Here is a 13,505-nt window from a genome sequence, read left to right on the forward strand (position 1 = left end):
CCTTAACCCCCCCTCCCTTCCCTATATATAGCCCTCCATTCCTCCTCATTTTCACACAACACAACCCTTTCTTCCCCTTCTTGTCCGAAACACATCTCTCTCCCTCTCCTCCATTTTTTTTTCTTCTTCATCTCTTCTTTCTTCTCTTGCTCGAGGGCGAGCAATATTTTAAGTTTGGTGTGGTAAAAGCATAAGCTTTTTGTTTTTCCATTACCATTGATGGCACACAAGACCGGAGAATCCTCTAGAAAAGGGAAAGGGAAGACAAAAGCTTCCACCTCCGAGTCATGGATTAAATTCCAACATGGGACAATTAAGGGTGGAACATCAAGAGCACTCCATCATCCTTCATGAAATAAGAGAAGATCAAAAAGCAATGAGGGAGGAGCAACAAAGACAAGGAAGAGACATAGAAGAGCTCAAGGACATCATTGGTTCCTCAAGAAAGAAATGCCACCATCACTAAGGTGGACTCATTCCTTGTTCTTATTTTCTGTTTTTCGTTTTCTTAATGTTAAGTGCTTATCCATGATTGTGTCTTCATTACATGATCATTAGTATTTAGTAACTTTGTCTTAAAGTTATGAATGTCCTATGAATCCATCACCTTTCTTAAATGAAAACTGTTTTAATTCAAAAGAACAAGAAGTACGTGAGTTTCGAATTTATCCTTGAACTTAGTTTAATTATATTGATGTGGTGACAATGCTTCTTGTTTTCTAAATGAATGCTTGAACAGTGCATATGTCTTTTGAAGTTGCTGTTTAAGAATGTTAAATATGTTGGCTCTTGAAAGAATGATGATAAGGAGACATGTTATTTGATAATTTAAAAAATCATAAAAATGATTCTTGAAGCAAGAAAAAGCAGCAAAGAACAAAGCTTGCAGAAAAAAAAGGGAAAAAAAATATAGGCGAAAAAAAATAAAATAAAATAAAAAAAAAAGCAAGCAGAAAAAGCCAAAAGCTCTTAAAACCAAGAGGCAAGAGCAAAAAGCCAATAAACCTTAAAACCAAAAGGCAAGGGTAAATAAAAAGGATCCCAAGGCTTTGAGCATCAGTGGATAGGAGGGCCTAAAGGAATAAAATCCTGGCCTAAGCGGCTAAACCAAGCTGTCCCTAACCATGTGCTTGTGGCGTGAAGGTGTCAAGTGAAAACTTGAGACTGAGCGGTTAAAGTCAAGGTCCAAAGCAAAAGAAGAGTGTGCTTAAGAACCCTGGACACCTCTAATTGGGGACTTTAACAAAGCTGAGTCACAATCTGAAAAGGTTCACCCAATTATGTGTCTGTGGCATTTATGTATCCGGTGGTAATACTGGAAAATAAAGTGCTTAGGGCCACGGCCAAGACTCATAAAATAGTTGTCTTCAAGAATCATCATACTGAACTAGGAGAATCAATAACACTATCTAAACTCTGAGTTTCGATAGATGCCAATCATTCTGAACTTCAATGGATAAAGTGAGATGCCAAAACTATTCAAGAGGCAAAAAGCTACAAGTCCCACTCATCTGATTGGAGCTATGTTTCATTGATAGTTTGGAATTTATAGTATATTCTCTTCTTTTTATCCTATTTGATTTTCAGTTGCTTGGGGACAAGCAACAATTTAAGTTTGGTGTTGTGATGAGCGGATAATTTATACGCTTTTTGGCATTGTTTTTAGTATATTTTTAGTAGAATCTAGTTACTTTTAGGGATGTTTTCATTAGTTTTTATGTTAAATTCACATTTCTGTACTTTACTATGAGTTTGTGTGTTTTTCTGTGATTTCAGGTATTTTCTGGCTGAAATTGAGGGACTTGAGCAAAAATCAGATTCAGAGGTTGAAGAAGGACTGCTGATGCTGTTGGATTCTGACCTCCCTGCACTCAAAGTGGATTTTCTGGAGCTACAGAACTCAAAATGACGCGCTTCCAATTGCGTTAGAAAGTAGACATCCAGGGATTTCCAGAAATGTATAATAATCCATACTTTAGCCGAGTTTAGACGTTGTAAAAGGGTGTTGAATGCCAGTTCTACGCTGCTGTCTGGAGTTAAACGCCAGAAACAAGTCACAAGCCAGAGTTGAACGCCAGAAATATGTTACAACCTGGCGTTCAACTCCAGAAAGAGCCTCTGCATGTGTAACATTCAAGCTCAGCCCAAGCACACACCAAGTGGGCCCCGGAAGTGGATTTATGCATCAATTACTTACTTCTGTAAACCCTAGTAACTAGTTTAGTATAAATAAGACTTTTTACTATTGTATTAGACATCTTGTTGATCATCCTGGGATGTTTTGTTCTTAGATCATGGGGGCTGGCCATTCGGCCATGCCTGAACCTTTCACTTATGTATTTTCAACGGTAGAGTTTCTACACTCCATAGATTAAGGTGTGGAGCTCTACTGTTCCTCAAAGATTAATGCAAAGTACTACTGTTTTTCTATTCAATTCAACTTATTCCTCTTCTAAGATATTCATTCGCACTTCAACCTAAATGTGATGAACGTGACAATCATCATCATTCCCTATGAACGCGTGCCTGACAACCACTTTTGTTCTACCTTAGATTGAATGAGTATCTCTTGGATCTCTTAATCAGAGTCTTCGTGGTATAAGCTAGATTGATGGCGGCACTCATGAGAGTCCAGAAAGTCTAAACCTTGTCTGTGGTATTCCGAGTAGGACTCTGGGATTGAATGACTATGACGAACTTCAAACTCGCGAGTACTGGGCATAGTGACAGACGCAAAAGGAGGGTGAATCCTATTTCAGTATGATCGAGAACCTCAGATGATTAGCCGTGCTGTGACAGAACATTTGGACCATTTTCACAAGAGGATAGGATACAGCCATTGGCAAGGGTGATGCCTCCAGACGATTAGCCATGCAGTGACAGCGCATCGGACCATTTTCCAGAGAGGATTAAAAGTAGCCATTGACAACGGTGATGTCCTTACATAAAGCCAGCCATGGAAAGGAGTAAGACTGATTGGATGAAGACAGCGGGAAAGCAGAGATTCAGAGGAACAAAAGCATCTCTATATGCTTATCTGAAATTCTCACCAATGAATTACATAAGTGTTTCTATCCTTATTTTCTATCTATTTATTATTTATGTTCGAAAACTCCATAACTATTTTATATCCGCCTGACTGAGATCTACAAGGTGACTATGGCTTGCTTCATACCAACAATCTCTGTGGGATCGACCCTTACTCACGTAAGGTTTATTACTTGGACGACCCAGTGCACTTGCTGGTTAGTTGTATCGAAGTTGTGAATGAAAAACAATTTATTAAGATGTGCGTTCAGAGTTTCTGGCACCGATGCCTGAGATCACAATTTCGTGCAACAGGCACGAATAAAGATTATACGTCGAATCGAAGCTAGCTTCATAACTTCTAACGCTCCCAAACCCCGTGAATCGAATTACCTATTCTTCTATTTCGTCTATGATAACCCATTAGTTTTTCCCATATACATAAATCATTAGTATTAAGTTGGCCAGACCTAATACCATGAGGTATGCAATGGTAAACCAACAGTGTTAATCATCAGACAGTCATGTAAATAAAACACAAACTCTTGTTATCAGAACAAGTCACAAAGCATGACAGACACTCAGAGTATGCAATGAAGCATAGTCAGTCCATTCCCAAGGCTCTAACAGGAACAAACTGCTCTGATACCATATTGTAACGACTCAACTTCCAATACGTCATGATCGTACCAAAAGTAAGTCGTTACTGACCTGTTTTCCTTATTAACTATTTACTATTAAGCCTTTAGTTCGATATCGCGATTCAATTTTAGTAAAAATACCAGAAATTTTTGTTTTTATTAATTAAAATCATATAGCAAACATCACCAAGTAATAATAATCACATAATTATTAATAATAGTAATATTATACAAAAGAATTTAAATAAAATTCAGGTACAAATCCTATCCCTCTGCATAAAATAAAAACCTTAAGCAGTAAGGGCGAGGGAATTCTATGAAAGAATCTCAAGTCATAAACTTAACTCGTAAATAAATTCTAGAATCGCCCGCAGCTTCAACTGAATCTTCGTACCTGTGTCACTGAAAGGGTGGAAGATTTTGGGGTGAGAACAAATCACACGTTCTCAGTAGGGAATGGGAATGCCGTAAAAGTAATGATTAACATGCAAATAATTAACTTTGCTTAATAAACCATCTTTGTTAAATCCCTTGAAATACTTTTTAATCTTACCTTAGATAAATAATTACTTTCTTTAAATCTCTAAACCCAAAACAGATCTCAATCGCAAAACTTGTCATATTAAATATCTTTCAGCCACATAATTGATTCTCAATCATAACGACAGATATTAATCATCTCTTCCCATTCACAAACTACTAGCACAAGTAAGAAACTCAATTCAGCACGCAAAGGAATCATAATAAGACAAACAGCACAAAGAAGTAATACAGGCAAACACAACCAAATGTAAATGCACAACCAATATGATGCATGTCTATCCTAAGCAGGCCATGAGCTCACGTGTCGGTTTACACCCTACAGCCCAACATTACCTAGGAACAAGTCCCAGATATGGCTTCTCTTTGTGTCCTTAGTGCATATGTGTTTGTGGTAAGAATACCACTCCTTCGTGACTACCGGCAGTCGGCGCGAAGCCCGACACCATTATATATGCACAAGGGGAAACAGTGATCCTCAGTTCGTGGGCGTCCCCGAGATCAATTCACAAACAAAACAGAGATCTTCAGTTCGTGGGTTATACCCGAGATCAATACACAATAACATAGTGATCTTCAATTCGTGGGTTATACCCGTAATCAATACACAGCAAACAGTGATCTTCAGTTCATGGGCTATACCCGAGATCAACATACAACAATTCATGGGTTATTCCCGTAATCAATGATTATCAGTCCGTGGGTTTTTCCCGCATATAAAACAAATAACAATCTATAGGTTTCCCCGAGATCAATGATCATTCAGTTCGTGGGTACTTCCCGATTTTAACCAATTATCAATTCGTGGGCTTTTCCCCGTAGTTAAACAACTAACAGTTCGTGGGGTTTTTTCGCCTTTTATCACTTTTCACTATCCTTTCTAAAACGCAACAATCCACATATCAATTCGTCATTCTCTTTTTCCCTTTGAGTTCTTCACATTTTTCTTTAAACCTTTCTTAACTTTCTCAGGCATTTATCCATAAAAATCTTAACCATCAAGCCAGTCATAATCTCTACTTTAGCAATCTTGAGTAAAGCCAACTTTAAAACTATCTTTCATTTTAATTCTATATCAAAGACTCAAGAAAATCATTTATTTTAAATGCATTAAACACTTTTCAAAACATAACCTTTCATTAGAAGTAATCAAATAAAACTCTTTTTCAAGTTTACTAATTTCCCAAAGATTCAAAAATCATCTCTCTTTACTATTCAAATTCAAATATTATAAATTCATCAGACTCTAAAAAGCAATCCTTTATTTTAAACCCAAAACATAATTCTTTTCATATTAATTCAATCTCATAATATGGTTTCTTTTTTAAATAATTTATTTTGAAAGTATAAACCTTTTCTTGGTAAATCGACTTCAAAATAGAATAATTATTTTCTTAACTAAATAAAACTTAAATAATATCATTTTCCAAATCCAAATCTTCTAAAATAACTTTTCAAATAAAATCTCAGATTTTATAAAATTTCGGCAGCACCTACCCTAAAACTCGGACTTAGCCACCCTTATGGGTTCCCTCTTTCTCAACAATTCAATAATCCTTTCTCAACAATTATCAAATACAAGATTCTCAAGCAACCAGAAAATCCACAATTCGCAATTCTCACATAATCCAAAAATCTAATTTTCATCTCATCAATTTACAATTAAATTCATAAGTCATAGAATCCTTTCAAATTAAACTCAATCAATTCTCCATCCATTTATCAGCAACTATCATGACAGATTCTCAATAATTATCTCATCACAATTCAGTTTAAGAACTAACATCCTTTCATCAATTAAAATCAGAATTTCTATAAACCATTCTTTAAAAGTAAACCGGTCCAATTTCAAGGATTCATAACAAATACCCCAACATCAACTCTTCATATTTCTTGTTATTTTTAAAGTTATTTAGTTATTAGCAAAGTTACCGTTTTATTCTAAAGATCACACTTTAGGAAAATATTTCAGTAATCATGCTCTAATCCTTTAACCGTTCTCAAAATCAACTCTAGTTAACCTTAAATCAACAATAGCAACCAAATTAAGAAATCAATGTAACCCGAAATTTAGGTAACAAGCATAGCCTCAAACCAAAATCAACCTCATCAATTAATCGCTTACAACAATGAAACCAGTCACAATCACAGCCAAGTCAGGATCAATAAATCATGACACAGAAAATTAGCCTAACCATTAATAAATTATTTATATACTCTTAAAGGTTACTATATTATTTCAGAAAAACACAGGTTCTCAAAGCAGTTTAATCCCTTAGTTCCAATCCTTCAATAACCACCAAAACCAATCTCAACTAGTCACAAGTAAACTTCACAGCCATTCCCATACATCAAATATCCAATTCAACATCAAACAAGACAATAATTCACTCAAAATCATAATCTCAACCAATTCATCGCAGAATCAATAATACAGTCACATTTCACAACCGCATCTAATTTCAATTATAATTAAAAATAACCTGATGAGAGAACTTTTGCGTGGTCTAGAAAATTACGGATGAATCCTCGTTGCAAGTATAGTTTCTAAACCTTCAAAAGTCCTTTCATACAAACGTTTTGGTTGTCACAAGTAACAAATCCCTTAAAAATTGTTAACCGAGTATTCAAACCTCGGGTCGTCTTCTCAAGGAACTGCAGGAAAGTATGTTCTTATTATTGGCTATAAAGGTTGTAATCGGGGTTTAGAAGATGAGAAGCAAGTGATTTAAATGGCAATTAAAATCAATAAATAACTGTAAAGCCAAAGAGAACAATAATAAACTGAAATACCTCAAATAATCATCAATTCAAATCATAACATGGAAACGGTTCATAAGCCAATTTGGCAACATTTATAGATACGAATAAAAGCATTAAAGTAAAAGTAGCATAGAAACATAGATTAAAGTAAATATTAAACCTGGATCGAGAGTCACTCTTAAAAACTAAGAGAAGTCCTAAATCCTAATCCTAAGAGAGAGAGGAGAGAACCTCTCTCAAACTAAATCTAAATCATGGAAAGTGAAAATTGGCGAGCTCTCCCTGATTGGATGCATTCCCCCACTTCATAACCTCTGGTCTATGCCTTCTGGACTTGGATTTGGGCCAAAAAGGGCTTCAGAATTCGCTATGATCATTTTCTGTAATTTCTGGTGCGTGGCCACTGTCACGCGTCCGCGTGGGTCACGCGGTCGCTTCATTCAGAGCTTTTCCTTGCCACGCGGTCGCGTCAGTCATGCGACCGCATCACTGCTTCTTTGCGCTTGGCATGCGTCCGCGTCGCCCATGTGATCGCGTGGATGCTAATTTCTTCAGAAGCTCCGTTTTGTGCTTTCCTTCCTATTTTGTATGTTTTCTTTCCATCCTTTAAGTCATTCCTACCTTAGAAGATCTGAAAACTACTCAACACACTAATCATGGCATCGAATGGAATTAAAGGTGATTAAAATAATTAATTTAAAAGCATAGGAAACATGTTTTTCACATACATCACATAATAAGGAAGGATAGTAAAACCATGCAATTAACATGAATAAGTGGTTAAAGGATTGAATAAATCACTCAAATTAAGCACAAAATACATCATAAAATATGGGTTTATCAACCTCCCCACACTTAAACAATAGCATGTCCTCATGCTAAATCCAAGGTAATAAGTAAGGTTAAAGTGATGGAATTCCTTTTTTATTCTTCCTTTCTATAACTTTGTTCTTTATCTAACCAATCAACAATTATAGAATACAGTCATACCAAAAATCATGAGGTCTTTAATTAAGGTTGTAATGGGGCCAAGGTAAAGGTAAGGGTATATGTATAAGGCTAAGTGAGCTAATAAGTGAATCCTTAATTAGACTAAGATCTCACCTAACATACATACTTAGTAAAACAGAATTTCTTTACCTATTTTCCCATACTTTTCCCACTTTTGGATGTTACATGCTCATGTTTCAACTTTTGTTCTTATTCCATGTGCATTGTTTTTATTTTTGCATTTGGAGAATTCTTTTGTATCCCTTTTATTAAATACTGAAAAAAAAAATTTTTTTAATGCACATGGTAACTTAATCACTTTGATTTCTCGTGAGCATGCTTCCCAAAAATTTCTTAGTTGAGTTATTTTATTCTTTTCAATTCTTCTACCTTTTGTTTTTATCATCCATGTTCCCAATAGGTTTCCCACATTTAAACTATTCATAATTTTCTATCTTAAACTAACCAAGGATTCAACTTGGGATTTTATTTTGTTTTTCTGCTTAAGGCTAGTAGTGTGGCTGATAGAATAAAAGGGGATTTAAAGGCTCAAGGGGGCTAACAAGGGTAATGTGAAAGGTAGGTTGTTTTGGGATAAGTGAGCTAAAATCAAATGATGGCCTCAATCACTCTTTTGGTATGTATCTATATTCTATATTCTATATTCTATAATTGGACATATAGATTAAAACAAAGTAAAGAATATCAGAATGTAAAAGAAGGGCGGAACACACAGGAATAAAAATTATGGTTTAAATGTAACCATACAATTAAGCTCAAAACTCACAGGCTATGTGTTCTCTAGCTAAAAAATCATTTATCACTATGTATGTCATGCAGGTTTAGTTAAAAATTCTCATTATTCTCAATGTAAAACTTATATTGAATGGCTTTAAAGTTTTAGTGTTTCTCCTTGATGAAATGTTGTTAACTTAACTATGTGATGTAATGCTATATATACAAGGTTTATGGATTTAAATCTGTTATGTTCAATTTCCTAGCTTACTTCCTTTTTATATTTTTCAATTTAAACTAAGCTGTCTTATGCTAAAAAGGGTAAGCTATACTAGTTAATCCACTAATAAGTTAGAATTGCAAACTAAACTAAATAACTAAGATATGACTAAAATGCAAAATGCAGAAATAGAGTAAAAATACATAAAAGTAGCAATGTATAAGTACTCAGAAAGTAACAATAAAAAGAAAAATACAAAAAAAATATCCAAAATAAAAGAAAAGAGTATGTAGTGGTTCACCAAAATAAAATGCCAGAGATGGCGACCTCCCCACACTTAAAATGAAGCATCGTCCCTGATGCTCAGTCAAGCCGGGTGTGAAGGGGTATCATCACTGGTAGGAATGGTAGCTGGTGTCTCTGTGGTGGTGACTGGCTGAGGGTCTGACAGCTGCGGAGGAGGGGCTGTCTGGATGGGGATCTCAGGATCTGCAGCCTGGATCTGCTGGGGTGCTGCCTGCTGGGTGTCTGCCTGCTCTGCCTCTCCCTGGGGATGGGTCTCTGCTTCAGGCTCATCCGCCTCCTCCTCAGATGCCTCAGATGGTGTGTCGGGCTCGGAGGGGATGTCGCCGGATCGAATCATCAGCTTCAGGTGCTCATAGCGTCGCTTGTTGCAACGCTCCATTTAGTCAAGTCGTTGAAACAAGCGGTGCACCAGATGATAGACAGGCTCTGTGGCAGGTGGAGGTGCAATAGTGGTGGCAGGGGTAGGTGGTGCAGTGGAGGAAGAGGGACCGGCAGATGGTGTAGCTGTATCATCAGCAGTGGTAGTCAGGAAAAGAGGTCTGAAACCCAAGGCCAGGAAGTTCCTGCTGTGAGGAATGATCTTCCTGCAGTCTGCGGCGGGTGGCCTCTCATCAACATCCTCCCATGGCACGTCAGCTCGACGGCCCAGCTGTGTAACCAAGTATGGGAAATGAAGAGTGCCTCGGATGTGGACCCTGGCCATATAGTGTCGAATAAAGCGTGGCAGGTACAGGTCCTTACCCTCCATCACACACCAAAGGAGGGTGATCATAGCGGCAGGTATCTCAGTCTCGTGAGTACTTGGAATAATGTAATTGCTGAATATCTGATGCCATAGCCGAGCCTCATCGTTCAGGTAAATCCGCTTGATCCCTTTGGGCATAGTGTTGTTCTGACCCATGATCCAAGGAACTGACGGGTCAAGGGCAATCCGGGCCTTGTCTGCATCCCAGTCAAAACGCATATAGCGCATGTCCTCCTCAGCTTTCTGATAGCCATCTGTCTGATCAGTCTTAGGCAGAAGCTTCAGAACCTCTTCTGTTGCCTCCTCAGTAACTAAAATTTGTTTCCCTCTGAGGTTCACTGCATCTAGGGAAGTTTTGAAGTAGTTGCAGAAGAATTCCCTAACCCAAGATGTATTAACCTCAGTCAGAGGTCTCTCTAGAAAGAACCAGCCTCTTTGTTTGATCTGATCAGAGGTGTATTGCTAGAGTTCTTCTGGGATCTTCAAAGTCCGCTCCAGGTATAGGCGCTTAGAGTTTGCAAACACCGGATACCTCAGCTCACAGTATCGGTTTGCAAATTTTGTTGGATCAGTAGCAGGGAGCAGCTGGTCAGCCTTTTCCTGCTGGGTAAAATTTTTCTCCCGCAAGGAGGCATCATGCATGAGGTCGATGATAGACACGGAGGCTTCTCCTCTTTTCCTTTTGCCAGTAGTGGCAATGCCTTTTCTCTTTCTATGGGAATCCGACATCCTGAAAAGCAGAAAACCGGGATATAATAAAAATGGGAAAGCAAATAGACAAATAATCAAAGAAAGTGCAAAGTGGCAAGGGAGCAATAGGATAAGGAATATGAGTTAAGTAAAATGTGCATTTAGGATTGGTATAGGAGTGAAAAGAAGAAATCACAATCCAAAATGTTATTGAATGCAAGTTAAATAGAAAAAATTAACATCATGCCTTTGGTAGAATGTTAAAAGAAAGTGAAAGAAAGGTTAGGTTGGTTAGAGTTAAAATTAGTGAGTTAGTGAAAAATGTGTTAAAGTAAGAGGCATAATGAAAATAGTTCAAGTAACAAGTAATTACAGGTAGAAGCTATAGGTAACTCATATTCAAACAAGTAAGACAATTTGATGATGATTCAAATAGAGATAAAGAAGGCAAAAATAGGAATCAAACATCGAAATTACAGTTTAGGAACTAGGAAATCAAAGAGGATAAGAATGCATGCCCTGGCATTCATGAATGGTTTGGTTAAAGCAGTGAAAAACAGAGTTCAAGATCCCAAAATCAAAACATGAATGGAAGTCAAAAAGATTTATAAAAATTTGGGCAGCATTCCGGCTAAAATTGGATTTATCCGAAAAATAAACAGCAAACAAATAGTTCATATGAAAAAAAATCAAGCTGCAGGTACATATAATGAATATAAACATGAAAATCAATGTAAAGAGCAGCAATATACAAGAAATACAGCATATGAACAAGATTACAGCAACAGCAGATTTGCAAATATGATAAAACAGAAACAAGAACAGTGCAAATAAACAGACCTAAATCCACTAACCACGTCCTAGGCTACCTAACACCCTAAAATCCACTACAACATGCATATCTAACTATCCTAACGTGATCATAAACGGAAAAAAAATAAGAAAAACTACAAACGGAAAAAAGGATTGCATGTTGCGGAACCTGGAAGGCGAAAGAAGGAGGTTGGGGTACAGAGGTGGCTGGGGGTAGTGGCGGTGACGTCTGGCGCGGCGGCTGGCGGCGGTGGGCATGGCGGTTGCTGCTGTTAGGGGGTAGGGGCTTTGGGAAGGGTAATGGGGGAAATACAAATCCACGCGATCGCGTGGGGGACGCGGTCGCATGGTGGAGGTGAAAATGGAGGGGACGCGATCGCGTGGGTCGCGCGATCGCATGAAAGGGATAGAAGAGGGGATGACGCGATTGCGTGGGCCGCGCGATCGCGTCGCTGGAAATTGTGCTAAACGCACGACTCCAGTGTTGTTTCAGCGCAACTCTCTGTCTCCTTCTGGGGTGATGTGCAATTCATGCGACGCGATCGCATCGCTCACGCGGTCGCGTGGGATTGGTTGTGTGCATGTGACGCGATCGCATGGGGCATGCGGTCGCATGGTCCATTTTGTGCTAAACGCACCAGGGCCGCATGATTCCAGCCTAACTTTCTGGACGTTGGATCTTTATGCCGATCTCCAGATCACGCGGTCGCGTGGATGATGCGGTCGCGTGGGAAGTGTAGTTCGCCATTTGACGCGATCGCATGGGTGATGCGGTCGCGTCGCGCATCCCTCTTTTTTTTTTACGCATGAAAAATGCAGAATGCAGTGATTAATGTGAATGCTATGCATGATCCCAGGTTTAATAAAACAAAATAAATCTCAAAAACAAAACTAAATAAAATTAAAAGTGTAATAAGAACGATCATACCATGGTGGGTTGTCTCCCACCTAGCACTTTTGGTTAAAGTCCTTAAGTTGGACATTGGAAGGGCTTCTTGTTATGGTGGCTTGTGTTTAAATTCATCCAGAAATCTCCACCAATGCTTGGAATGCCAATAGCCTCCGGGGTCCCAAACTAGCCTCCGGGATGACGAATGTTAGAATAGAATCCATGATCCCGAGCTTTGTTTTTAAATCCGCCTCCGTCTTGATCTATATTTTTTCCATCCGGGTGGTTTAGGAAGTAGATTCTCACCATGGTGACTAAACATTTTCCGAGATCCATGCAATTGAGCTTGATACTAATCCGTGTACTTCGAGGTGAAGCGTGGAACCTTATTGAATCTTGTGCACCAGCTCTGAGCACGAGCCATTTCCCTCTTACTCTTAAAGCCGCAGAGAGCTCTAAGCTGGCCATCTGTTTCAAGTAAACCATATTCAAGTGAATAAGTGAAGTTAAGGGTTAAGGATTGTACCCACTTGAAGCTTGTATTAGGCGGTAATGGCTTTGGGGTAGGTGTTTCTGGAGGTTCTGTAAGTTCTTCTCCCTTGTGCTCTTCTGTTAAATTCTCCACTTCTTCGCAAGATTCTTCAAATGCATCTGCACCCTGGTCAAAGTCTTCTATATCTTCCTCATCACTCGAGTCATAGATTGGAGGTTGAGAGAAATCCACCTCTACATCATCTTTGTATTCATTTGGGGAAGATTTTTCGATCTCAGAGAATTCACTTGCGGATGCAAGTTCATCACTTGGGGATTGTGCGCTATCCTCCTTAGCATTAACTGTAGCGTCCTTGACAGAGTTCTCCTCAGCTCTGAATTCCCATGGAGGTTCAGCATCTCCTAGATCTTCAACCAACTCCTCTTCTTGTACAATGACAGCTTCTTCTACTTGTTCTAGTATGAATTCATGATCTGTCTTGTCCACTAGAGTTTCTAATATCTTCTTCATGCTACGCTCATCATTAGATTGTCCACATGGGGTTGTGGTTGGTCCTTAAATGTTCGCGCGTCTAGAAGCTAATTGAATTACTGCTTGCTCCAGTTATCGAATGGTTGTTTGAAGTTTATTCACTGTTTCCTTGAGGCAAACCT

This window comes from Arachis ipaensis, chromosome B03 (genome assembly GCF_000816755.2).
Source record: "Arachis ipaensis cultivar K30076 chromosome B03, Araip1.1, whole genome shotgun sequence".
NCBI classification, from domain to species: domain Eukaryota; kingdom Viridiplantae; phylum Streptophyta; class Magnoliopsida; order Fabales; family Fabaceae; genus Arachis; species Arachis ipaensis.